At 40.1% G+C, this 26,434-nt stretch overlaps 1 protein-coding gene across 3 annotated transcripts in view; it reads left to right on the plus strand.

The window, feature by feature from the left end:
• Positions 1–14,847: 14,847 nt before the first annotated feature.
• LOC131682408 (fibrous sheath CABYR-binding protein-like) overlaps positions 14,848–26,434 on the plus strand; it is a 32,428-nt gene continuing 20,841 nt past the window's right edge. For all 3 annotated transcript variants that reach the window (XR_009304080.1, XM_058963852.1, XM_058963850.1), the window contains exon 1: positions 14,848–15,124. The gene's annotated coding sequence lies outside the window, so the exon portion shown is untranslated. The remainder of the gene's footprint in view (positions 15,125–26,434) is intronic.

A 26,434-nucleotide genomic window follows, 5' to 3' on the forward strand; every position in this document is an offset into this window, starting at 1 on the left:
GATGGATGGTGTAAGGTGTTATGTCTAAATTTCGGGCGGCCTCTCGGGTCCATTTGAAACACTCAGGGACTAAGACAAGGCGATGGGTTGTCCTGCCTGCTGTTCAATATAGCGCTGGAAGGTGTAATGCGAAGAGCGGGGTTCAATATACGGGGCACGATTTTCACGAGGTCCAGACAGTGTGTGTGCTTCACTGACGGCGTGGACATAATCGGTAGAAACAAGGAGACGGTATCAGATCTGTATACTCGATTGAAGCGCGAAGCAGCACGAGTAGGACTGAAGATAAATGTGTCTAAGACGAAGTACATGCTGGCTGGCAGAACCGATCGCGATAGGGAACGCTTGGGCAGTAGTATTACGATCGACGGCGACGAGTTCGAAGTGGTTGGCGAGTTCATCTATCTAGGCTCATTAGTGACTGCGGACAACCAGGAGATCAGAACGTCTATTATCTCTGGAAGTCGTGCTTACTATGGGCAACACAAAACTTTGAGATCCAGGAAGCTTCACCACCGCACGAAATGCGCCATGTATAACACACTGATTAGACCGGTGGTTCTCTAAGAAACGTTTCAAGTTTTCAAAGAAACGTCAAAACATTCACCCTCTTGTATGCAGTGCTGTTCAATCTTAGGATGGTCTTTGAATTGCGACGGTATATATGAAATGACCGTATCACACCGCAAATGACCGTCATTTCATTTCCATTTTCTTTACATAGTGTTTCAGTGAACCATCCTTCACAGAACCCGTGTGTGTGAGAGAGAAAGAGAGAGAGCGCATCGAAATGACAGGTAGGTTGAGTGCCATCTATTTTGTATTGAGGTGATAAGCAAAATACTATTAGCGTATTGTGTTCAGGCAACATGCGGCGCTTTGTTGGGGTTTTTCTTTATTTTCCTGTTTCTTTTATACAATACTGTTTGTAGGAAACCACACATTTGTTAATACTAGTTCATTGTTGGTAATAAGATGACCGTCATAACCGCATTTGTGCTGGAAATAACTTAATGGTCATTTTCAATTCCTCTCAATGATGATTCCAACAAGTGAGAGATTCACGGGAGAACCGTTTTACTGTTGCCAACTCATTGGAGTGAGAACAAGAACTAAATGTAAGCATCGCTTACTATTTTGACGGCTAACCGTTTCATTCTCATTTGTCTAGTAGATTTGCGATCAATACTGTGATGAAGCTTAGCACTGACGGTATGTATTAAGTTGTTTTTAGGTCCTATGCTATATATCACCCTAAGGAGGAGAATTGGGTAAACACCAAAATTTCTCACTAGGGCGATAATTGTTTTTAGGTATTTGTGTAAAAATTTTAAGGCACACTTTTTAATAAGGTGTGTCTTCTGCCATACAGGTCAAACTCTATTACCCGGTGTCCTTGTCCTTGTAGCATCATTTAGTTGACCAATGCCATACTGGATTGTTAGGTGATCACTACGCATGTAGTCTTCGTAAACTCTCCCACTCAGGTTGGTCATCACCGAAGGACTACCAAAGGTTTCGCAGATCATGGGTTCCCGGCCGGCTTTGCAAGAAGTACTGATGGCGCCCTCTTTACATAGCCTAACATCCATCTTTGCTTGAGCTATCGAAGAATAGAAATCGCCTCCTGTGCCACTGACTGTCGGGTCTTGTTAACCTTTTCTTGATCAACTTTTTTCTACCGGCTCCAAAACTATTTTTCCTAAGAACTGTTGGCGTTATGAAACACGAAAAACCTGGTTTAATAAAGATAGGTGCTTCTTCCGCAAGGCTACAAGCTGCTCAATATTTAGCTTCCGATCTACTCCAATTGTATGAAAAAGGTAGTTGAAGGCAAAAAAATTAAACACATGGACTTGAAGGGGTTGAAGACGTCATTCGCATTCTGAGCAGGAATCAATTGTTGAAGGGGATAATGGGAGAAGAGCAATATTGTGTCAAAGGTCCACTGAAACTCAGAGCAGGATATTCATCAGAATTTTACACCGGATTTTATTGAAAATAGGAATATGATTCTATCAGCATCTTGAATAAATCACAATCTTCGGTCGAAGCATTCCACCAGACATCTAAGAAGCTTTTCTCTAGAGCCCTGCATAAAAATTCAGCAAAAAACCGTAGAAATACTTCCATCAGAACCCTGAAAAGTATCCAAATTCAATACTGTGAAGCATGTCATTATTATCCCAAGTGAGTGCCAAAAACCGACCTAGCAAAGTAGGTACTATAATGATATTTTATGAGTCCAAAAGGCCTAAAGTAACCGGTGTGTGACAACACTGGCGTTAAAACTTAGTATTTTTCTAGATTTGTTTAACAAATCCTCCAAAAATCAACGACCGTGAGAACCGACTGTCTTTACCAGAAGTTGGTAGACTTGAGTGACTCTTAGTTATGCTGCCTGAGCTCGACCCCTACCAACAGAAGACAAAAGATTAGCCGGTAGGATTTTAAGCCTACGACTTCTAGCTATTTTTGAGGCAGGCCAAAATTTGAGAGAAGGTTAACCCTAGATCTCTCATTCCCCGAAAAAAAGTTCTTGCGGCAGCAATAATCGAATTAGAACTATAATTCGACATTCGAATTGGAATTTAATTTTTTTCAAAACACTCGGATAATTGAATCACGGATAATTGAGTCCGACCTGTATTGGAATGCTGATGTACCGATTGATTTTTTTGCTAAGTACGAAAAACTAATATTTTTACCAACATTTTGTGTCGTCGTGATTCTCTGCACACTTGCCACACCGAACCAATTGCTACAATTATTTGTTTGATTGTTTTTTATTGCAAAACACGCGCGGTACAAACCTCCAAACATGCAGACGAATCTTATCGAAGTAGATGTAACTAGGCAAAGCAGTCCCGCTAAAAGTTATGAACTTGAAGGAAAATACAATTTTGTCACCGTTGTGCGATTAGTGTTATAAATTTTTACTCACTGAAGCAAGAGGTCCACGAAACAGTCAACTCCGAACCTCAGTAAGTTCATGCATAACCAACTCCAATCGGTGACCACACCGTTGATTTCAACTATGTGATCGGGCATGTAGAAGTGGCACACACTCAATTGCATCTTCCTAGCTCGGCAAATAATTTAGCTGAGATATGTCAGTAATACCAAAAATTGCTGACATTTCAGTATTTTCTGGATATTTCCGAAAATCGTTAATTGATTTTACCGAACGATCGTCATCTAAAGCATTTTAACGAGAATTCGGAAACTTAAATACCGAGAACACCAGTAATTTTTGTCAAGAACCGAGGTCAGCATACCTCATTGCCGTAAAACGGTATACTGCTTGTCATTCATTAGGATCCGCCATATTTTTTTTTTTCGTTTCATACGCGACGTAAGTGTTCTTGAAAGTGTGTTTAAAAATTGACAGTTCAAAGATGGACCGTGTTATACAGCACTTGGAAATCGAGGAGGAGTCAATAAAGAGCCGTATTCTCCAATTATTGAGTAAGTTAACTATCCATACTTTCTTAATTTTTAGATATCCAGTGAAACTGACGGCCGCAAAGATAGCATAACCCTGTCGTAGGAGGAGAGAGACTCGAGAATGGCAGAAAGTGCTTCATATCGTGGTCTCAGTTCAACGATGTTGGTGATGATTTGATTGATGCCTTGAGTTCTTAATAAAAAATAACCAACAGTGGAAATAAAAAGTGCTCGATGCTATTGTTTAAATTCCGAAAGTCGGTATTAGATTTTAAAGAAAAATATTCAATATTGCGCACTTCCCACCAACCTGGACTCCGCACTTTTAAAGTGCGAGTGATCTCAAAACTGCGAGCTGTCAAAAAACATGTATTTTAAGTGATAGAGATGGTACTTTCATAGACAGACCAGTCGAACTAACGGTCTATGAGAAGAATTTAATGGAAGAATGATAAGTGCGCAGTGCGGTTAGAATCCAGTTTTTAGTGCCACAAGCAATAGCCAAACATAGTAAACATTTTCATTTGAGATTTACCGTAAATATCAGTTGAAATTAAACTGAGCCTTCGGCAAAGTTTGACAGTTCTGAATAAAATCATATTACCGAGATTTCAGTTATATAGATGTGAGTTTTCATTTACCGAGACTATTGCTGAACAGTCGGCTGTTTGATTCTCGGCATTTTGTTTTGCTGACTTCGGCAAAAAAATTTAAGTGTGTACTACTTGGAAGTGGAGAGGAAATTGGTTTCTCCGAGTGGTGTGTTAATTCTGTTAAAATTTCTGTTAAATTTTCTATCGGTGATTTTCGCCCGATTTGCAAATAATAAACCATGGACTCTGCTAGGGACATTAGTCCCAACAATTTTTAACCTAAACTGCCGTATCAAATCTGCAACACTTCTTATGTCAGTAAACAGCACGCTGTTTACTGACATAAGTTATATGTCAATGTTATACAACTGAAAACTGTCTTTAGGGACATTGTAATATATATATATATATATATATATATATATATATATATATATATATATATATATATATATATATATATATATATATATATATATATATATATATATATATATATATATATATATATATATATATATATATATATATATATATATATATATATATATATATATATATATATATATATATATATATATATATATATATATATATATATATATATATATATATATATATATATATATATATATATATATATATATATATATATATATATATATATATTTGTATATTACTTATCGGATGCATTATCTTACAAACACTGCGTAGTCCCGAAGGTATGCTATTGACCCCAACCAAGGGCGTCATCGCTGAAATTTTGAGCTGCTTTACAAACTAAGTAAACATATCCTATAAAATAAGTTAGAATACGTATGCCATTTTCATGCACACACTAAGTTATTGTTTGAAACCCGCACTGAGAAAGAAAGCCAAAGTAAACACCTAAGGGCCACGAAACTGAAACTTGGCCATAGGTACCAGAAGACCACGCTACGCTACCCTGACTATCACATCTCATATATTTGTCGGAAGAACAGATTGAGATTCGTTGAGCAACATGTATGTATGAGATGTCTGTAACCTAATGGTATTTGTCCAAATCTGACAATTGAGACTAATTTATGTTCACTATCAAGTAACAAATAATTTACATTTGTGCAATATGACATGATTAAGATACACATTGGAGACTCAAGTCTGCTAATATTTATTAATCTGTGTTGTCAGCGTGACATAGTGTGATTAATAAGACATCTTCATGGCACGCAGCCGACATAGGTTTGATTCCCGATCCCCGCACATTGAACTAGATGAGCCTAATCCAAAAAAGGTAAATGAACTCTGGTCTAGTCTCTATAATAAGAGCGAACTAAAAATCTATGTTGTAAATAACTACTTTCACAATCTAATCAATTCAGTCCATACGCCGGTGAGGTCATTGACTTATGATGTCGATACTAGAATTGGGTCCGAAAACCGAAGAAAGCCAATTTCGACCAGTTGGAAAAATCAAGGCACCAATAAGTATCCGGTTTATCTTGAGCTTATTTCGCTTAGGTTGGTTGAATATGCAAACGAATCACAGTTGTCTTCACCCACCTTTGCTGAACTGGCATGACAATCCAATTAACTTCTTCGATTCGAACTGTTTCTGCGTTTCTGAAAATGTCGAGCCATGGGTCTCAACATTAGTTGATTGTTGGAGATAGAATTTATCGATTTCCTTTCATTCTGCTGAAATTCCTTTTCTGTATCCGTTTTTTCTTATTTTTTTCGGACCAATTCTTGCAAAACGCTGTGTGTCGTTTGCCGATTATCTGGACTCTTGCTTGCCTTCTTAATTAAGAACATTTGTTGTAAAAAATGCGCTCGCTCAGGAAGAGTATCATAAATTGTAATAAAAAGATTCTGCGGCTCCGATCCGCAGGTTGTCGTTTACCTGCATGTTTTATTTGATCGGGGTTATTCGTTTCAAAAGTGTGTGGAAGATTCCAAATTGTACGTCAGTTATAAAAGTATGGACATTAACAGATGTGTGAGCTCCGACACAGTTGTAGCGGTTCGCCATTCTGGAAGAGGCTTAAAATACGGAGGTTTACGGCTGCTTTCAGGAGTTTTTTGGGTAATGTACAATAAGTAAACAAATCGAAAAATGAATAAGACGAAGCTTTATTCTAAAAATAACTTGGCGAAGGAATATGAAAAAATGATGCCATTCCAATAACACTCTAGAGAGATCAAGGATTTGTAAAGTTTGTTACTTAATAGATATGCGTATATACCTACCTGTTGAAACTTTTCACAGTACCCATTATTATTGTTTCTGTTATCACTAGTTTACAAAATACAAAAAATCTGAACTTCAATGTTTTATGTAGAATTGTGTGCTGAATTCGAAAATGAAGTCCAAAAAAATTAAGTAGAACAATTTTCGAGATATAGTAAAAAGAAGAATTTTTCTTTAAAAATAAAAAATACGTTTAGTAAAATCCAAATGTCTTCGGTTATAGCGCACCGTTAAATGTTAAATTAAACATAAAGAAATGTACTTTACTCTTCTGAACAATTTGTTTTAGTGTAACTAATAATTCTGACGTTATTTATGAGTTTGTAGAACTTTGTTAAATGTTTCCTCATTTTTTAAAAGAATATAAGGCTGTCAAGATTTTCGGTAAAATAAAGCAATTCAAAAAATAATACTTTTTATGGAAACTTAAAGCTTGCTAACAACCAATGAAAATAAGCGCTTGATTGTTTGAACCGGAACAAAAATTGCAAAACTTAGGGTTACTGCTCCCTAATTCATCTTAGCACCTCTATCCATCCCACCCATTTGAATACATTAGAGCAGTATCTGCTATCTATATTCAACGCATTAACTCAAATGGTAGGATGAATAAGGGTACGTCGTAGTCGACTTTTTGCTTCGCTCAAACGCGAGCATTTTGCATTTTCCAGGCAAAATTTTTAACTGTACTGCTTCTTAGAAACGAAGCAAAGATGATGAAACCTATTTAAGCGCAATTCGGTCACTCTAAGTCGAGTTATCAACGAAATAGTATGACATCCTGACTAATGAGATGACTAAGGGCTCGTCTACCCTATTAATTTTTTTGTAAAATGGGATTTTTTGAGTTTCTCTGAGTCAACTTCTTGAACCGACTCAACCCCAATTTTTTTTCTAGAGCTCGTTTCATAAAATATGGTGTTAGCACTCTGTTATATATAGAAGTTAAGTACCGCATAATATTACATTCTCCATTCTTGTCTATAATCCCAGCTTGCACTGGGCAATAGGCCCGTGCAAAAATGACTTCCCCTGATAATGATTTGCCTCATCTCACCTTGAGGTGGATGTAGAAATAACATCTCCCCCCGACTGACATTGTACCATTCTTACACAATCGGGCCATTTGTGCTCTTTTCCGGGCCAAGGACAAGAAATGTGTGAATCTATTGCAGATTTCTCGAGTTCTGTCGGAGCGTAAATCGGCTGTGACAGAATCGAAAATTCGTCCTGATAAACTTCGAGTGGTGGTAAATAGTTTGAAGCAGGCAAATGATATTGCTGGTTACGGGCCTTTTACGAAGGAGCATAGAGTATATGTACCATGAAATCGGGTTGAGTGTGACGGGGTCGTCTGCGATTTGAGTTTGAATTGCGTGGATCTGTTTTAAAGTCCTCATGCTTCAGCCAGTGAAGATACTGGACTGAAAATGTTTGCATTCAGTGTCAGTAGCAGCTGATGGGAAGAGAACATACGTCAATTCAGACTCTTATCCGGTGACCTTCGCCAGGTTTGCCCTACCTCCACTTTAGCAAGGTTCGTCTACCTGTTCACCTTTTTGTGCAGCCGGTATTGTTTGCACAAAATGCAAACATCTGGGGCACACAGCCTCCCATTGTAGCTGTAAGGTTCGTTATAGGAAATGTGGGAGAACCAAGGGGACGACTCCTGCGGAAGGAATGTCGAAACGTGTCTCTACTGTAGGGGAAACCCACATGATCTCCCGACATGTCCCGCGTACAAGTAGCGCGATTAGAAACTGTAGCGTTCACTTCAGGGATGATCTAAGCTATCTTTCGTAGACATGCTAAAGATAGCTACGCCACCGATCTCTACAAATATCTACACTAACGTGTTTTCTAACGAAGGTGACTCGGATAAACCGCAGGAGTGAATATCTGCTGCGCCTAGAAGCAATAGAAAAAGGAGGAACATTTCCTCTACTAAGCTTCGTTGTAAAGGTCAAGGTGGCTGTTCAAAATCCTCCAAAAATAACAGCTGTAAGAAGTACTGGTGCAAAACCGAAGCAAGCAGCTCTTGGTCTCAGAAACCATAGCTCGATTCCTTTAAAAGTTTGATAAATAATTTGAAATTCGATATATTTGCATTATGCGAAACATGGCTTACTCCAGAAATAGATCTCAATTTCCTTGATTTCAATATTATTCGCTAGGATCGAAAAGACTCTTACGGAGGATAACTTTTGAGGATCAAAATGTGCTATTCTCTTAATCGAATCGACCTCCCCTGACACCAAACATTGAAGTTGTCGCTTGCCAAACTAGAATAAGAGGCAAATACCTATGCATAACTCCCACCTAGGCCTCAGTTGGCAACCGAAGGCTTTGCGACATTGCGGAACTCCTTTCAGCACCGAGGTTAGTTTTAGATGATTTTAACTTCCACGACATGGGGTTGTCTTCCTGATGATATTCTATCTACCTCACTCCACGAGCTTTGCGAGAACGTCAATTACCATTTTGAACACGAGTGAAATGACGCGGATTCCTACTTCCCCAGCGCGTTCGATCATTTAAGACTTGTCTCTCTGCTAGACATTGCTGTGGTTAGATTGCATCCCCACGGCAGCGAACATCTGTCAATCGTAATTGCTATTGCCAACGGTTCAGGGCCACCGAATACAATCAATGTTTCTCATGACCTCACATGAAATATTGATTGAAAGACCTACGCGTCCGCGATATTCGACAAAATCGAGTGCTCTCTTTGGGGGAAAAGTACGACTTTTAGGCTGACTTTATTCTTGACAACGCGATTTAAGTTGTTCAGTCGCATATCAAACGCAAACTGTCTAGGACGGTTTCCCAACCCATGGTGGGACAAAGAGTGCTCAGACGTATACGTGGAGAAGGCCGCCGCGTATAAGACCTTCCGGGACAACGGGCTATCCGCTAGCTATCGACAGTATACAAAAGAAAGAAGAAGAAGAAAGAAAGAATAAAAAACCCATATGAAAAGTTTGATTAAAGCTAAGAAACGGAGTTACTGGCGTCGATTCGTTGACAGATTAACGAGAGAAACATCGATAGGCTCTTTCTTTGGTATGGCCCGCCATATGCGAAACCGAAACAATACTAACGAGAGCGAGGAATATTCAAACCGTTGAATATTCGATTTCGCCAAGAAGGTTTGTCCGAACTCCGCCCCGGAATAGAACATCTACTGCGCCGCGTCCCCTCACGATAGCGTGAATGAAATATTTTTTTCGACGGTGGAGTTCTCACTTGCCCTCTTACCATGTAACAATAAAGCTTGGATTCTGCCAAGAGACGCTTGTTGAAAATATTTAATAAGTTTCTTGAGGGTTACATCGTCCCTCATCGCCATCCAAAAACCAGAAATACTAGCCTCCGACCACAATTCGTATCGACCAATTACAATGCTGCCTTGTATCCGGAAGTTGTTTGAGAAAATGGTCCTATTCCGCCTCGGCAATTGGATCGAAGAAAATGGCTTACTGTCAGATACACTATTTGGCTTTCGCAAAGGAAGAGGGATGAACGATTGTCTAGCGGTGCTCTCAACAGAAATTCAAATGGCCTATGTAGTAAAGAGTAGATGGCATCAACATTAATTATATTATATTAAGTGTGCTTTTGATTCAGTTTCTATGAACAGGTGTACCAGTATGGTCTTTCAGCGATTTTCAACAACTTTTCGTTAAGCTTGTTATTTGAAAAACACATGCATTTTCAAGGATGCGTGAACCGGCGCAACTACAGCTTCAATTAATGAGTCAACCTATTGCTCAGGTTTTAACTATCAAATATATCGGTGTCTGGGTCGACTATCAATATACCTGGCGATGTTACATTAAGTATCTCGAATAGAAGTGCCAAAGAAGGATCAACTTTCTCTGTACAATAACCGGAACATGAGGGGGTGCCAACCAAGGAGACCTCATCAGGATGAACCAAACAACAATATGGTCGGTGATGGAGTACGAGAGTTTCTGTTTCCGCTCCGCTGCGAACATACATTTCATCAAACTACAGCGAATCCAATATTGTTGTTTGCGTATTACTTTGGGTTACATGCACTCGACTCATACGATGAGTCTAGAAGTGATGGTGGGTGTCCTTCCGCTCAAACCCGATTTATGTCCTTGTACTTCGATTACGTGGCACAAAATATCAATCCTTCTTCATATTATCCCAACCGTGTCAATCTCCCTCATGCTTCTGATTCAACTGTATTCTTCGACACATCCATGAAAGACGAGATTGGTGGAATCGCGAATCGCATACGTCTGCAAGTGAACCCAAGCATCTTTCATAGTAAATTTGGAGAAGTCGATTGCAACAAGATGTTTTACACCGATAGGTCAAACCTCACCGCCTCATTCAAACTCAATGATCTTGCTTCAGTTTACGTCGTAGAACTTGCTACTATTCAGTATACCCTTGAGATTATTGATACTTTGCCTGCCGATCATTACTTTACTGTCTCGAATAGCCTTAGCTCAAGAGAAGCTACCTGTTCAATGAAATCTGTGTGTGAGCCCTTCGTGCTTTGTCTGTAAGATCGTACAAGATTACCTTAGTTTTGGTTGCCTCGAATTGCTCCATTCCAGGTAATGAAGAAGCGGATTTTTTAGCTAAGGTAGGCACTGTTGAAGGTGACATCTACGAAAGACCATTCTGCTTCAATGAATTTTTCAGTATTACACAGCAGAGAACCCTCAAAAGTTAGCAAACTTCGTGGAGCAATAGTGAACTACGAAGGTGGCTACATTCGATCATCCCTAACGTGTCGACGAGACCTTGGTTCAGGGGATGGATGTGGGTCGGGATTTCATTCGCGTACTGTCTCAGCTCATGTCCAATCACTACACGCTCGACGCTCATCTCCGACTTATTTAGCTCGCGGATAGCGATATCTGCGCTTGTGTAATGGTTATCACGAGATCGAACATATTGTCTGGGCATGCGCCGAGTACTGTTCTGTCAGATCTCAACTGTTCGATTCCCTCAGAGATGCCATTATGCCAGATTTATCTAGCACAGCCAGAGGTTTTGGTTCAACTCGTAATTCAGCCTAATTGGGATGGTTGAATAAAAGCATTAATATTGCTGCTGCTACATTTGTCAGTAGTATAGTTGAGCCTAGTTTGAACCGGCGAGTACTGGAGTTTAAATAAGCTGAATAAACTGTTAATGTTTAGATAGTTCAACGAAAGTTTTATTCAGCTTTCATAGCCTTTAATCTGCTTTTAATCAGACAAGTAGTCTTATAGTTCAGCTCCTAATGTTTGTTGGGATGCTAACCAGGGTCAGTGAGTAATGCTTGACCATTGATCAATTGTTGTGCAAGGACTGTTCAGTACTATGGGCGGTGATCCTGCTACAATAGGTGGTAGTAACACACATCACATCACATCACACAGTACCCTACATAGCAAACATTATTTGTTTTGTTTGATTGTAGAATCTAAACAATATGTATATAACCCAAAACAAATGGCATGGGAACCTACATGCAGAATTTTATTTATGCATCGATAGCATACTTTTCTGTCTGCCTCTCGTTTCTTCTGCTGTAAATTTTATGCATTGGATATATTCGGTCTATCCATGGATCCACCCAAAACGGCGCGCTCAGATTTTCTGTTTTTGGGCTCACAATCTCATTCCCAAAAGCTGTTATTAATATTTCGTTCGTATGTATGTGTTAGGAACTAAGCCTTACTGGAAAAAAATTAACGGGTAGCATCAGGACTGGAACCGACAAACATCTACTCGCTAAAACGCCTACTTTACACCTTAGGCCATAACAATACATAATGAGTAGTCGTTAGAATGAGCTATATAAACTTCGCATCATTACAGCATCGATCACAAATGGGACAGCATGGAGACGATGGTATGTGTTAGGGGCCGTACACAAATGACGTAGCTTTTTTTTGCGTTTTTCGACCCCTCCCTCCCCCTTCGTAGCATTTTGTCACAAAACTCTAATCTCCCCCTTGTAAATAACGTAGCATTTCTGAAAATACCCCCCCCCCTTCACAACGTGACCAGGGGGATGAAAAAAAATTAAATATGTTTTACAATTCTTTTAAATACATGCATTTACAAAATGTTTGACGTCATTTATCTACATTTTTATTTTAATAGCAATTGCGAACAAAATAAGCCCATTTCATGACAAATACCGCGTTAATAATTTTGTTTTGAATATATATGTCATGAAACATATTTATGTTTCATGACATATATATGATTTAAATTATTTAAACAAAAGATTTCTCAGTTCACGATGCTGCAGCTGCCCATGATTCTAAGAAGCATACATTCAACAAAATTACTAAATTTTGTTTGGTTGAACCCGAAGAGATAACTTAATTCAGCTAACAAACTAAGTCTATTAGTTAGCAAGATTAGCTAACTAATGTAGCAAGTTAAATCCGCATACACGCAAACTTACCACAAATAAAATTTCATGAAAAGTAACTTGTATGAATTTAAATTTATTTCTCTTGGGAATGCAGGAACATCAAATTGATTTTTCTAATCAATGGGTTTTAATACCCGTAAAAAAATCTTAATGCTACGTCGCGCAACTTCTGACCCTACCCTCCCCCTCGTCACACTTCGTCACACCTTTAGTATACCCCCCCCCCTTATCCCCAAAAATGCTACGTCATTTATGCATGGCCCTTATTAAAGTTATCCCTGCACTGCATGAGCCAACAGCAAGTAGCTATGGGGTACGATATTGAGTATGCGGTTGGTTAACAGTTATGTGTCCAACAAAAAAAAAACACCTTTAACAAGCCAACGAGGGTACCCGGGTACCCATAAATTGAAATGCTCATAACTATGGACCGATTTGGACACTTTTAGATATTTTGGATTCAGGAACTCGTCCACTTTTTGATTCTGTACAATAGAACCGGAATAATGGATCTGGTTTTTGGTAATCCGGATTTTCCGGAGTAATGTTCCAGTACTAGGGTATGATTTGTAAATTTTAATAATGTACTAGCAATATGAGTATCAAAACTCTTCAAATTGTCTCGGAAGTCTGTTATTTTATTATTACGGGACCCTATGGCAATTTGAAAAATGGAATTGGAATAGAATGGCCACTCATGGCCCCACGGGCACCTGCTCCAGAATGTCCGTTCCGGAGTCAAATTACCAAATGGTTCCAAAACCACGAGATACAGCCTACTGATGCAATCCCAAAAATTTTGATACCCATATTGCTAGTATTCCATTGAAGTTCGCAAATAGTACCCCAGCACTGGAACCTACTTCCGGAAACCCGTATTCCCGAGAACCGAATGAAGTAACCCGATTCATTTTTACCAAGTCCAAAAGTGGATGAGTTCCTGAATCCAAAACGGCCAAAAGTATCGAAATCGGTTGGATATTACCTTAGTTACGGGCATTTTAGTTTTGTGGGTACCCGGGTACCCACGTCGGCCTGTTACGTAGTAAAAAATTCAGGAGCCCCTCTTCACTCTTACCCTTACTATATCAACAATATTATTAACCCAAAAGCTTGACTTAATGAAGTTCTAAGATGTCACAAAGTTTCAATTTCCAGCTATGGATAAAACATAGAAATTTAATTAATTGAAACTTAAAAAGGTACCCGGGTACCGCGTCGGACACACAATGGTTAAACACTAATGCATCGATTTGGAGCTTTTCGCTCACAGTTCGAGAGCGAAAAAAACAGAATCAATTCCGCTCTCAAAGATTCGTTTTGGGTGCACTCATTGAATGCTTATTAGAAGTTTATGCATGAAAATGCATAAAAATGAAAGCAGAAGAAAAGAGACGGGAATAGAAAGTATGCTAACTATGCATATTTTTGTTTCTCAGTGTAGTTTCGCTAAGATCGGCTTCACATTTTGCTGAGATAATTTCAAGACACTAGTGTGCATACTACAAACATACATACGCATACATACGTTTTCCCGATTCGTTGAGCTGAGTCGGTTGGTATATAACACTCGGTCCGTCGAGCCTCGTAAAATGTCTTGAAAGTTTGAACTTATATACTTTACATGTGTGAGCGTCGTAATAAATTTATAATTACTTTCATGAGCTCCTTCAAGCTCCATTTTTTCCAAACGCTAATGACACAACTGCCACAGCATTTTTCGTACGATCATATTGTACGAGTAGCAGGACAGCATATCCAATGATTTATCAAGATTAAGAATGGTGAATTGTGTCCAATTTAGTTTGATCAGGTAATCAGAGAAACGTTTGTTCATACCGTGCATTCTTTGTATGTTATCCGTTGTAGGTCCTATCAAATTTTGCTTCATCCAACCAAACCAAATACCAAATGGGCTCGTGATATGTACCGCGTTGTCCTGTGAGGCTGTGAGCAGTCAGTGGTCTTCCGACACACTGCTGTTCGCTTTATCAGCACAGGTCCCCTATGAACAGCAGTACACACGAGACAATCAGCAGCACAGCAGCAGCAACAGTAGTGGTCTCTCGGACCATTGCCAGCCGCCGAGTCCGCTGTCAAGGTGAGTATCTATAAAAGTGCGCTCAAGACGATTGCCAAGTTTAGTCGCACGAAGTTGATCGCGAAGTCAAGAGTTGGCTGGTGCCTTTCCGAACGGTGGGTGCGCTAGAATTTGCTCGTTTTTGTTCTAAAGTGAGCCTCTTTGTGAAGTTGGTTGATATTTAGGTGGTTCGAGTGGGGACCTAAAGTCGCAACGAAACGACTGTGTGTGTGGGCGTCAAACGGGAAAAACTTGATCTGAGGAAAACGAGAAGCAGAAGGAAAACGAGTCCAGTAAGCAGCATCTTCGCGGCAGTTTAGTTTTTTCATCGAAACGAGGACTCTTCGCTTGCGGTAAGGATTTGTCGATTTAGCATATGAAGTTGACTTTTGAAGTTGAATAATTGTATCAGTTTATATCGTTTGTGTGTAAATGTTTATTCGTGAAAGAAATTTAGTGTGATTATAATGGAGCTATGCAATTTACTTTTCCGGTATGGACAGATAAGGATCAAAACAATTATATTGTGAAAGCTGTCCAATACGATGAAATTAATCAATTCAGACAAAAATAAATATTGGTAAATGCAACTAAACTTTCTATATCCTGCAGCAGGTTTCATCATAGTCCTTCATTGAAATCACTGATTCCGGACTAGCGCATCCCTACCACTGTCATGGTTATGTTCTGAATATGACATTCTAAACCATCATTTTTAGAAAAAACGAAAAAAATTTGTTTGATGTTAGAGTCTCTCGAGCAGTTGAACGGATTGTTTTCAACTAAGAAAATAAAGAATTTTTTCCTTAAAAAAATAATCGAACTATAAATTCTGAGCGCATTTATGGTTTTAGACATGAAAAGTTTTTTTAGCTTATTCTTTATCAATTTAGGAACTGAAAAAAAATTAAGCAAAACTTGGTGTATCTATAGTTAATCATTTTTGAGGCTTTATAATCATAAACCTTGGAATCTTGAAACGGTTCTGTTTTGTTATTGTTGTAACTTTAAAATTTTATTTTTAATTTTGGGACCTGAGACCCTTGGATTGTTAGATCATTTAATCTATCGACTCTTTGTATCATTGGCTTGGATCTGCTGCCCTCTGAACCTTTGGTTTTGTGTTTTCACATTAATAAACCTTGGATTTTTTGGTATCTTTTCAGTTTTGAATGTTTAGACCTTGGAATCTTCGGATAGAATAGAATCGGAACATAGAATTTTTGAATCTTTATGTCTTGGGGCTATCATTCGGCTTTTTCGGATTTTGGATTGAGGTGCATCCTACATCTACATCCTTTCATCTGGGAATCCCAAAATATGGAATTCGGATCTTTTGATTTTCAGATCTTTGGAATTAGGTATTGCCCGATTTGGATCATCAGATAATTCGGTTTTCGAAAACTTATATCTTTGAATTTTTTCATCCATACCACTTTGGAATTTCTAATCGTTGGATCCTTCTATCTAATGTTTCAAAGATTTTCTTCCATTTAATTCCACTATGTTTTTTTAGTTAGATGCACTTGCACTTCACTATTTAACAGATACCGGTATTTCGATTACTACTTGTAATCTTCTTCAGTGTTTGTATCAGTCTATGCCTTCTATCTAGTTGTGCTTCAGTCTTAGGATCTTTTGATCGTAGAAGCTTAGAATTATTGGATTTTTAGATCAGTTGATCTTATCTTGGTATTTACAATAATATTTAATTATGGAATTTTGGTTAATGTAGTATCTAAATTTTTAGATCTTTATTTTTCTCTTGAATTTTTCGATTATTTTAGCTATACATATTTGGATTTTTTTTATTTTTTAACCATTGGAATTAACGTTTTCGAATCGTTGGAATTTTATATCTTTGCAAAAGCGGGTTTTGGGTTGTTTCTTCTTATGCTGATTTCGTTTTTAGAGCCGAGTCACTCTAAGCTCGCTCTGAGCTGTCACTTTTGTATGGATTTTGTAAATATTAGAGCAAACCAAGGGCGACTCTGATCTAAAACCGAAATCAGTATTAGATCCAATCTTTCAATTCAGATATTTCAGTTTTTTCTGCGTATTTGGATTTTTGGAGCTTAGTGTTTTTTAATGTTTTATCTTTGATTCGTTGTTGCATTTAATGTTTATATCTTTGGAATTTCAATTCATTAATCTTCTTATGCATTTTTCGATTTTTCTAGCTATGAATATTTGGATTCTGGTGTCTTTGGATCTTCGATTTTTATTGGTTACAAGATTTTGGATGATTCGGTTATTGGATTGGTTCTAAGATTTCTTGAATGATCTTTAGAATTTGATATTAATAGAGCGATCCAAAATACTGGTCAGTCAGAAACGTTTTCAGGTCGTTGACGGTATTAACCAGATGAGCATTGCTGCTATATTTTTCATGCAATATGCAATGTTTCGATATACTACCACGTCTTGGTGTAATACAAAGATTTTGGTTTACAAAACATATCGAATATGTATTGAACGGATGATTGTGGTCAACCAATAATACTTAGGCTAAGGTGCATTAATATTTGCAATGCCGGGTTTGCTCTTCAGTTTCACAATACATTTGTTTAGAGCAAGTAGAATTTTTGTGTAAGAGCTTGCCAGTTCTGGAAATGCATTTTTTGGGGGATTTCTAAGAATGAAGCTAATACAAACGGAACGTCAAATGACATGCTGTTAACACTTTTTAGCGGTATGCAGCGGAGGTTTTCTCGGAATAATAAGTTAAACGAAAGGAAAAATCACCCCAGAGACATGATTCGAACCAACAACCCTTGGGAGTCTGGCTCAATGCACAAACCCTTGTGCTATCCCTGGACTATGATGACGTCCAAGGAAGAATACATAATTATCGCATTGGAGACAGTGATCGTACCGCTGCTGCTAAAGCGAGCTCACACACAATCGCCGGTAGAGACAGTGGTAGGATCACTTTTGCTAATGCAATAATCATGTGTTCTTGATATGTCATCATAGCCTAGTCATATCATAAGGATTTGTGCGTTGGGCCGGAATCCCGCAGGTTACAGGTTCAAATCGTGCCACTGCACAGTGGTCCCAAAGAGCAAAAAAGGGTTTTTTTTAGATTGCGTCAAAACTGTTGACTTTAGCAATATGGTGTCTTTGAGAAAATTTCTTGGAGTAGAACTCCCCTTCTTTCTATCTTATTGGATTGATGATTAATCCCCCTTATAGTGAGTTACGAAATTTATTTTCTACAATGATTCAGATAGACGAATACTTATTTCAGCAAAGTTTTAGAGAAACTCGTTACAAACATTTTACTTACTTCAACTCTGTATCTTTTATGCTTTTTGAGATATGGGACATTATTTGTAAAAGGCCCCTTAAAAACAGTTTTTTCATCATAAGTTTTCTTCTAGATTTTTTTCCATTATATGAATGTTCTAGAACATTGTTTGGACTATTAAACTGCATTACTTTGCTGAAGACGGAAACTTGCTATCGCTAGTATGTGTGGAGATATTCACTTTTTTTTTTATTGAAAACAGCTCTTTTCCAATGCAGATAACTTTTAAACGGGCAAAACGGGCATACCACTTTGTAAACAAATCAAGGTGCAAGAAAAGCACAACAAATACTGGAAAAATCAGATCTTAATTTATTGATTGGATTTGTCGTAAGTACCACGGCAGGCTCTCGCCCGTCATAACTCTGTTAATTGGGAAAGGGATAGAAATTGACAGGCTCCATTAGCTCTGCCAGTGCTACCGTAAACAAACCGATAGAGCTGTCAACATTTTTCTCGGTGGACCCACCCTTAGGTGGCAAACAACTGAATGAAAAATCGGCAAGCGATAGCTTGTAGGAACATTCCTGCGATAATGCGGACTGCCTCCGATGGGGTGGCTCAGTACCTGACCGCGACTCGCATGACTATAAACCAGAAGTTTATTCTTTATTTCTCTCGATTCCGCTGTGCCTCCAGCGCTGCAACCCCGACGGATCCTCCTGATCTCAGTGTCGCCGAGGATATGCTAACCAGAATACGCTTCTTGCTACAGTTTGACCCAGAGTCGGTCTTCGATCATCACACCTAGCTGTTCCGGCACACGTTTAGATATGTTCAGTTCTGCTCGCTTGCTGACAGAAGCACATCAGTTGTTGAACTATCTGCATCTCCTCTTCTTGCATTCAAGTTCGTATCATATCGAACGCCTCTATTGGGAAAATTTTCACCTCTTCTGCCACCTCATCGGATATTACGAAGCCTTCTTTCCTTTGTTCAAGTGCCGTCCCGACTCTTTCGATTATTGTCCGAATCGTATCTTCTTTTGACAGCAAGTCTCCGGAATAGGACTTCTTTCTTCGATAAATCGTGTGCGCCCTCCGTAAATATTGGAGAGGACTATCCTGTTGAGTTTGAGTATAATCCTCTCCCACTCTGTTTCCAGCACGGGTATTTCCAGCCAGTGGCGTAGTAAGAAAATTTTTCCGTGGGGTATGAATATATATGAAAAAATGTTCAAAAACATTCTGAGCAGGAAAAAAATGTAGAAAAACCAACAACTCAGGGAACGGGTTTGGGTAGTCACCCGACCCGCTAATTCAACTAATCTTGCACGGAACCTGATTCATCCCCGGCATTATCTTACGGCATTACTTCGGGAAAAAAAATTTATATGCACAGTACTCCTATCCAACTAGTTCTTCAATAGGGTTACAGAACCCATCCTCGACACACTACCAGTTTTCGACCATCCAAACAACGTTGTAATTTCTGTATGGTAGTAGAAAAGCTAGCTGTGGATCTAGAATTAGTGCTACGAGGCCAATCTGAGCGGCAAACTTTAGACTGTCTAATTTACTGAGCCCTTCAGTTCCCTTGTGCCATTTAGTACCACTTTCTCGTTGAGCTTCCGACTGTTTCGCGAACTACTCGGTCTAGTCCCCGACAATGGACCTGACCTACTCCGACAGAGATTTCGACGATTCCGATGAAGCAGGGCGTCCGGTTCACTGGTGCCCCGATGAGCCGCGACTGATGGTGTCTTATGCTGACGGAGAGTTCCCTGGTGCAAGAAGTTCTCCCAATACCGATCCTTCTTCGGTTTTCGCTATTTTTCTATCAGAACAACCGGAGGGGTACCGTGGTCGGTCTGGTGGTTCCGGATGGAATGTGACGTCCAGTTTGCTGGCGTTTCGACGACTCATACTCGGTGCTCTGTTGCGTCTACTCGACTAGTCCTCGGCGGTGGATCTAGTCTATTCCTGCGGAGAGTTCCCTGGTGGTAATTGCTCTCCCGAATCCATTACTCGATGTTCATCACGCCGTTTCCGTTGTAAGACGGTCATGATCTACATAATAACTCTGTTGACTGCGTTCCACGTCTTTACGTCGCTTGTCATTCTGTAGGCTACATTATTCGGGTTGATGTCCGGTCCTCCCGGAAGTAGCTCCCTGCACATCTTTTTAAACCTCGGACATTCAAAGACCACATGCTCCGGTGTCTCCTCGACGTTCTCACACTCCGGGTGCAGTGGTGACGTTGCGTACCCGAACCGATGAAGATACTTCCTAAAGCAGCCGTGGCTCGGTAGGAGCTGTTTCAGGTAGAAAAATAATCTCTCCGTGCTTTCTATTGACCCACGTCGAAAGGTTTGGATGAGCTGGTGTGTCCACTTACCTTTCTCCGTATTGTCCCATTCCTGCTGTCACGTCACTACCGAATCGATTCTTATCATCTTCCTCACGTTCCTGACGTTTCATTGATTGTAGCACTTGATATCCTCGACCAGTGTGATGCAGATGGGGGATCATCTCGGCGACAACGCATACTTCCTCCGGTACGCAATCGCAACTCACAGTTGCTGACCAACAACACATCCGTCTTGTAATGAGCTATTTGCAGCTTGACCCCGTTCATGCATCTATTGTCTATTGTCTCCGTCACCGACACCTCCATTTCTTCAAGTGTCTCACTCATCACCGTTAGTGACACGTCGTCCACAAAACTCACGATTTTCACTTTCCCGGGCAGCTGCACTGTTAAGACCCCATCGTACATCCCGTTCCAAAGAGACCAGAGGACAGAGAATAAAGCCCTGAGGAACACCCGCTGCGACTCGCATTGCCTTCTTCCCTTTGTTCGTTTGGTGCAGCAGTACTCTACTCTGGAAGTAGCTCTTCAGGATATGGTTCATTCTTCTGTGCAGCGCTGCGGCATTGGTCTATACGAGGCTGGATGGCACGGTGATTTCCCTGACTTTGGCAGCAACATCAGCTTCTATACCTTCCTAATTTCGGGGAAAGTGCCATCATCTAAAGACTTCAGCAGTAGCATCCTGAGCATGTCCGGATATGCCAGGATCTCAGCTATCAGCGCCACGGTTGGTATTCCATTCGAACTGGGGGTTTTCTTTGATTTCAGTCACATCGACGCTTCTTTGAGCTCGTCGTTAGTCGCTTGTCACTCGGCTGTGTTGCCTCCTCCTTCTTCGCCTTACAATGTCGGTGACCAGGTAGTAGAATCGTGCTTCGGGAAGAGTCCCTCAACGATTATCTTTAGCTTACCCGGGCATATTTCAGCAGGTGTCGACGGGCCCTCATCTTCATCATGACGACTCAGTACGCATCCCCCAGGAATTGGCGTCTATTTCTGAGCACAGCTACTTTTGGCAATTGGCTTGCTAAGCTTGATCTCCCGTTTTAAAGAGTTTATCTTATCGAAACGTCACTTGCGCTCCTCTCTCACTCTCCGATCTTGCTCTCGAAGCCCTTCTGGCTCTAAGACAAGCAGCTTGTAGCGTACTGAGCTACTCATTTAACCAGTAAGCTGCACGCAGTGTACTGAAAGGCTCCAGTTTTCGTTGCATTGTAACGTCACAAGCCGTCACAATTCTTCTTGTTAGATCAGCCGCATCAACGTACTTGATTCCGTTGTTCGCCGAAGTTACTCAACAAGGAGGTTTTTTTAAAGACTCGTCTTCCACTTTTGCTTGCCACTCTTCCTTCACCGAGCTGCAGCAGGGTTCCATTGGCCGATGCGGTAGCGAATCGCCTGGTGGCCGCTATGGGGATACTTCTCGCACACTCTCCAGTCCATGTTCGCCGTCAGTCAATAACTAAAGAATGTGGTGGATTTCCCTCGGTTCACATGTCCGTTTCGTGAACCCCCAGTTTTGTCACGATACCAGGAGCCATTTATCTCCCCGCTTCGCCGTTGTAGTCCTCGGCGGTGGATCTAGCCTCTACAACGAGCCAACCGGTAGGTGTCGAGGTCTGTCGCCAATTTTTACTACAAGGAAATATTTTCACAAGATAACTTTTGCAAATGAAACTTTGAGAACTCCATTTAAAATATTAGGCATATTTTGTTGAACATATTGCATTTTTTCAAATTTCTTCAAAATATTTCGGGTGTGGGGGGAATTTTGTCCCCAACCCTCCCACCACGGTACTACGCTACGACCATGGAAAATACTAGGCCGTTCACATTTTTTGAATATTTTGTAATATGAATTGTTTAAATGAATAATTCAGTAACGTTAGAATCACTTGTTTATCCAACATTTCACAAAAAATCTTTAACGCTTAAAGGCGCAAATCATTTTTTGTTCGAATTATCTCGTAGCTTCATAGCTGCGATAATTTTGAAATAATTTTTAAACAACATAGCGCATTTAACCCTTTATAAGGCAGTGGCAACTATATTGCCACCTTTTCGTTTCGTTCATAACACAGAAATAGTTAGAAGTGTTCCAATCTTATTAAATCTAGTGTTCCAATCTTATTAAATCTACTTGTTAGGAGTCTTACAACTCTTCTTACTACATTTTATTGAGATACAGTGAAAAGTGTCGGATTGGTGAAGAGTTTTTTGAAAAAAATACGGCGATTTCCTTTTGGATAATAAAATTAACTCGATTTTGAAAAAAATACTCCAGACCCTATAAGTTGGTGATGCAAATTTGTAAGAACAATTTTTTTTAAATCGGAAATTTTGGTTTATGAGTGGTAAAAATTACAAAGAAAAAAATTAAATGAATAAATGAACGTCTGTAATCTGTGGTCTCATTTTTCAACTTATTTCTTTCTGAATTTCCGATCCAGCTCAATTTGTCTTTATATTTCCACCAATCTCGTTGGAAATTCATCAAACATTACGAAGACTGACGTTTTCTAACGGCGGTACTGGCGGTACCAAGTATATTTTCAAAACATTATTTTATTACGAAATTAATGTAAATATATTCTAAACTAAGTGAAAAAAACCGTGTTTCTATTAATATAACATCCATAAATTGCCCCAAACTCTGGGCCTTATAAAGGGTTAAGGGTTAAAAATATGCCCTACCCTTTTTCTTTAATAAAATATAGGACTTTAATTGTGGGCTACAGTCGGCGATCCGATTATTTGGCAAAGTATGCTAAATCTGCAAATCGACTAACGGATAAATTTCGCTTGCAGCCCGAATTGATGATAAAAGGCAAGACAAATAAAAACAACGTGCTGCTAATTGATATGTACCATATTGCTCTTAAAGTCATTCGCATCAGCGTGAAAAGCAGGTCACACAAATCGTGAACTTCATCGGTAATAATTGAAAACTGCAAACCGGCGAACACTCAATTAGATAATCAAACAATGCATTAGCAAAGACCAAATTGTCTACTTCTAATTTTGTGATAATCAATCAATCAATCAGAGATGTTGTACTCATAGCCAATCCCAAAATTCTCTCAAAGCCGACCTACATTCCGAAGCATCGCGAGGGAATGGAATTAAAAAATATGCTTCAAATGACCGTCACGCGTAAATGTAGCTTTTCATCGGGTGGTATTTTTTATCGACGAGACCTTCAAAAATCACAATAAAATAAGACGAATATCAATTTGGATTTCCCAAATTCGAATGGGAAGTGATTGCCCCCCGCGTGCGTTCGTGTCAGTGAATAAAAACCACCTTTAACCAGTCGACAGATCAAAACATTCTCAGCATTTTTTCCAGCTAAAATCGAAGGCAGGCATTCTAAGTAGCTCTAATTAGCATATGGCAGTCAAACTGGTTCAGTAGAGAACAAATTGATCTATACTACCATTTATGTACCGAATACACAATAATATAGTAATAACCCGTTTACTAAATAGCAATCAGAGCCGTCTGAAGTTCAAAACAAAATCTTGTGAATGAAAGCTATAGACACGAAGACCGATGGCGTTCGAGAGCCCCCGACCGCTGGAACATGAAAAACGGAGCTAAATAAATGTCTGTTTTTCTTTCATGCAAACCTCTCGTAATCGACTCTTGGCCTATACACAAAGAACAGCATCAATAAAGTGCAAACTGCATCGAACGAATATTGAGTTTTTATGCGACGTTCAGGTGGTCATTAAGCACACGAAGGCTTGGCTTTTGGCTCTGACGTCGCTGTTTAGGCCAATAGGCGAATAGGCGATTGAATTTGGAAACACAACAAAACCACTGCAGGTTAAATGTGTGTTACGAGTTCTTTGAGTAGTAGCTTGCGCTGTAATTTAATCCATTCAGTTCAAGTTGTTGCTTTTGTTGAACGAAGTTGTTCGAGAAATAATCTTTTGGCCACACGTTTTCGATTAAGAACTTGTGAGATTTATGAAACTGGTCGGACCAGTCTCGATGCTGCAAAACGAGATTTGAAGATTTTTGACCAAAAACGCGTTGCTTCGTTCGTACAAAAAGAGTCATTCGAAAGAAACTATCCTATAAACGAGCGGGCTCGTTCCAAAGAGGAGCATCATTGGCTACTAAAAACGATTCAATGGACGATTCAACCGTAATGGTCAAGGTCAAACCAGTATCAGCTAACCAACTGCTGAGATAATCGGTATGGACGAATGTCCCGGTGAAAGACCTTTACAATAGTTTGGTCGTGGTGAGGGTCTCACGGTAGCCAGGGTATACAATTTGTTTTTTTTTCATTAGGCGTTGTTGTAGTACCAATTATAAAATAACCTTTGGAAGATGGTTCGGAGATAATTTCCATTGCATTATGACGATTACTCGCATATTAACCTCTTGAACAAGCAGAGCTGTTTGTATTAATCAATATTATGGTTGATAATAGTACCTGTTGAAAAAGAAATTCACATTGAAATAGTAATGGTGGAAAATTCAATATTTGAAACTAATAAAGCATATTTCTCAACGATTTTGTCTTTCGCCTATAGAAAGGCTATGTAATCACCCTCACTATGTTTTATGGTAAAGTTTAAAAGCTTCAAAAGCCTGACCTGTAGTGTATTGGCACTGTGTGGGACCCACGATACACGTTCGTGCCTAACCACTAAAAACAATCCTTACTTTTCACCCTGCTTCCCCACAGAACTACGTCAAGACATTACTTCGCGGGGGATCGTTGTGCTTTCGTCGCTCCTTCTCTCTCTTTCTATCTCGATGCCGCAACGGGATAATGGAGTGGCTCACACTATGAGCTTTGATTTAACCCTCGGCTTGTCTCTTGCTTCTTGTTCTCATCTATTACGTCGCCGTTTAGCTCTCGTCCCCGTGAGCCGTTTAGGTGCTGATTCCTTGAGGCATTTAGCACATGTTTCATTCAGCTTCCCGCTTCATCACGATTTAATTGGATAATCCCCAACGGTGAACTCATCCTAGCCCGACGGACCTTCCTTTCTCAGCGTTGTCCCACTCTTGCTGCCATTTTGCCAACGAGTCCGCTCGGACCAGTCTTCTTGCATTACGTGCATTTCTCCGTTGGTAGCATTCCACGTCCTCAGCCAGAGTGATGTGGATGGGAATCATCCCGGCAATTACACATACCGCTTCCGACGATACCGTTCTGTACCCACTCAAGACACGAACGGCGAAACGTGCTTATCACCTTCGTCCTGTACCGCTTTGAGTTCAGCGCAGCAGCCCAGGACAGTACGCCATACCTCAGTATTGAGGATGAGACACCCTCCAGGAGACATCTCGTGCTGCCTCTTGCTCCTCCGTGATTCGGAATGATCCTTGCCAATGCGTTAGTTGTCCTCGCAGCCTTTTCACATACATAGTCGACATAGCTGTTGCAATTTATCCGATCGTCGACCATTACAGCCAGATGCTTCAGCGCACGTATCGATGGGATGGATTGTCCTCCAGACGCTGATCTCGACACTATGTATTTTTGTACGGTTGCTGACCAGTACTGCCTCGGTCTTGTGGTGAGCCAGCTGCAACTTGACGTCAGCCATCCAGGTTTCCACGATGGCTATTATATCTGTTGTCAACATCTCCACCTCCTCAAGGGTCTAGCTCGTTATCGTAAGGACAACATCATCTGCACAGTCAACGATATCCACTTCCCTGGGCAGTCCCAGTGTTAGCACTCCATTGTACATTATATTCCAGAGCGTTGGGCCGAGTATGGAGCTCTGAGGTACTCCCGCCGTGACCCTGATCGACCTCTGCCCCTTGTTCGTTTTGTAGACCATTACTCGGTTCTGGAACATTGCACAGATAGTCCAGAACCCGCATTTTGTGCAGCGCTACGGAGATTGCCCCCCAGCTAGTACTATTGAACGTGTTCTTCACGTCTATCGTTACTACGGCGCAGTAGCGATTACCCCTTCTCTTTAGCTTCAATGCTTTTTCCGCGTTCGCGATGACTGTGCGGATAGCGTCCACCGTCGATATCCCTTTCCGGAACCCGAACTGCCT

This window comes from Topomyia yanbarensis, chromosome 2 (genome assembly GCF_030247195.1).
Source record: "Topomyia yanbarensis strain Yona2022 chromosome 2, ASM3024719v1, whole genome shotgun sequence".
NCBI lineage: Eukaryota > Metazoa > Arthropoda > Insecta > Diptera > Culicidae > Topomyia > Topomyia yanbarensis.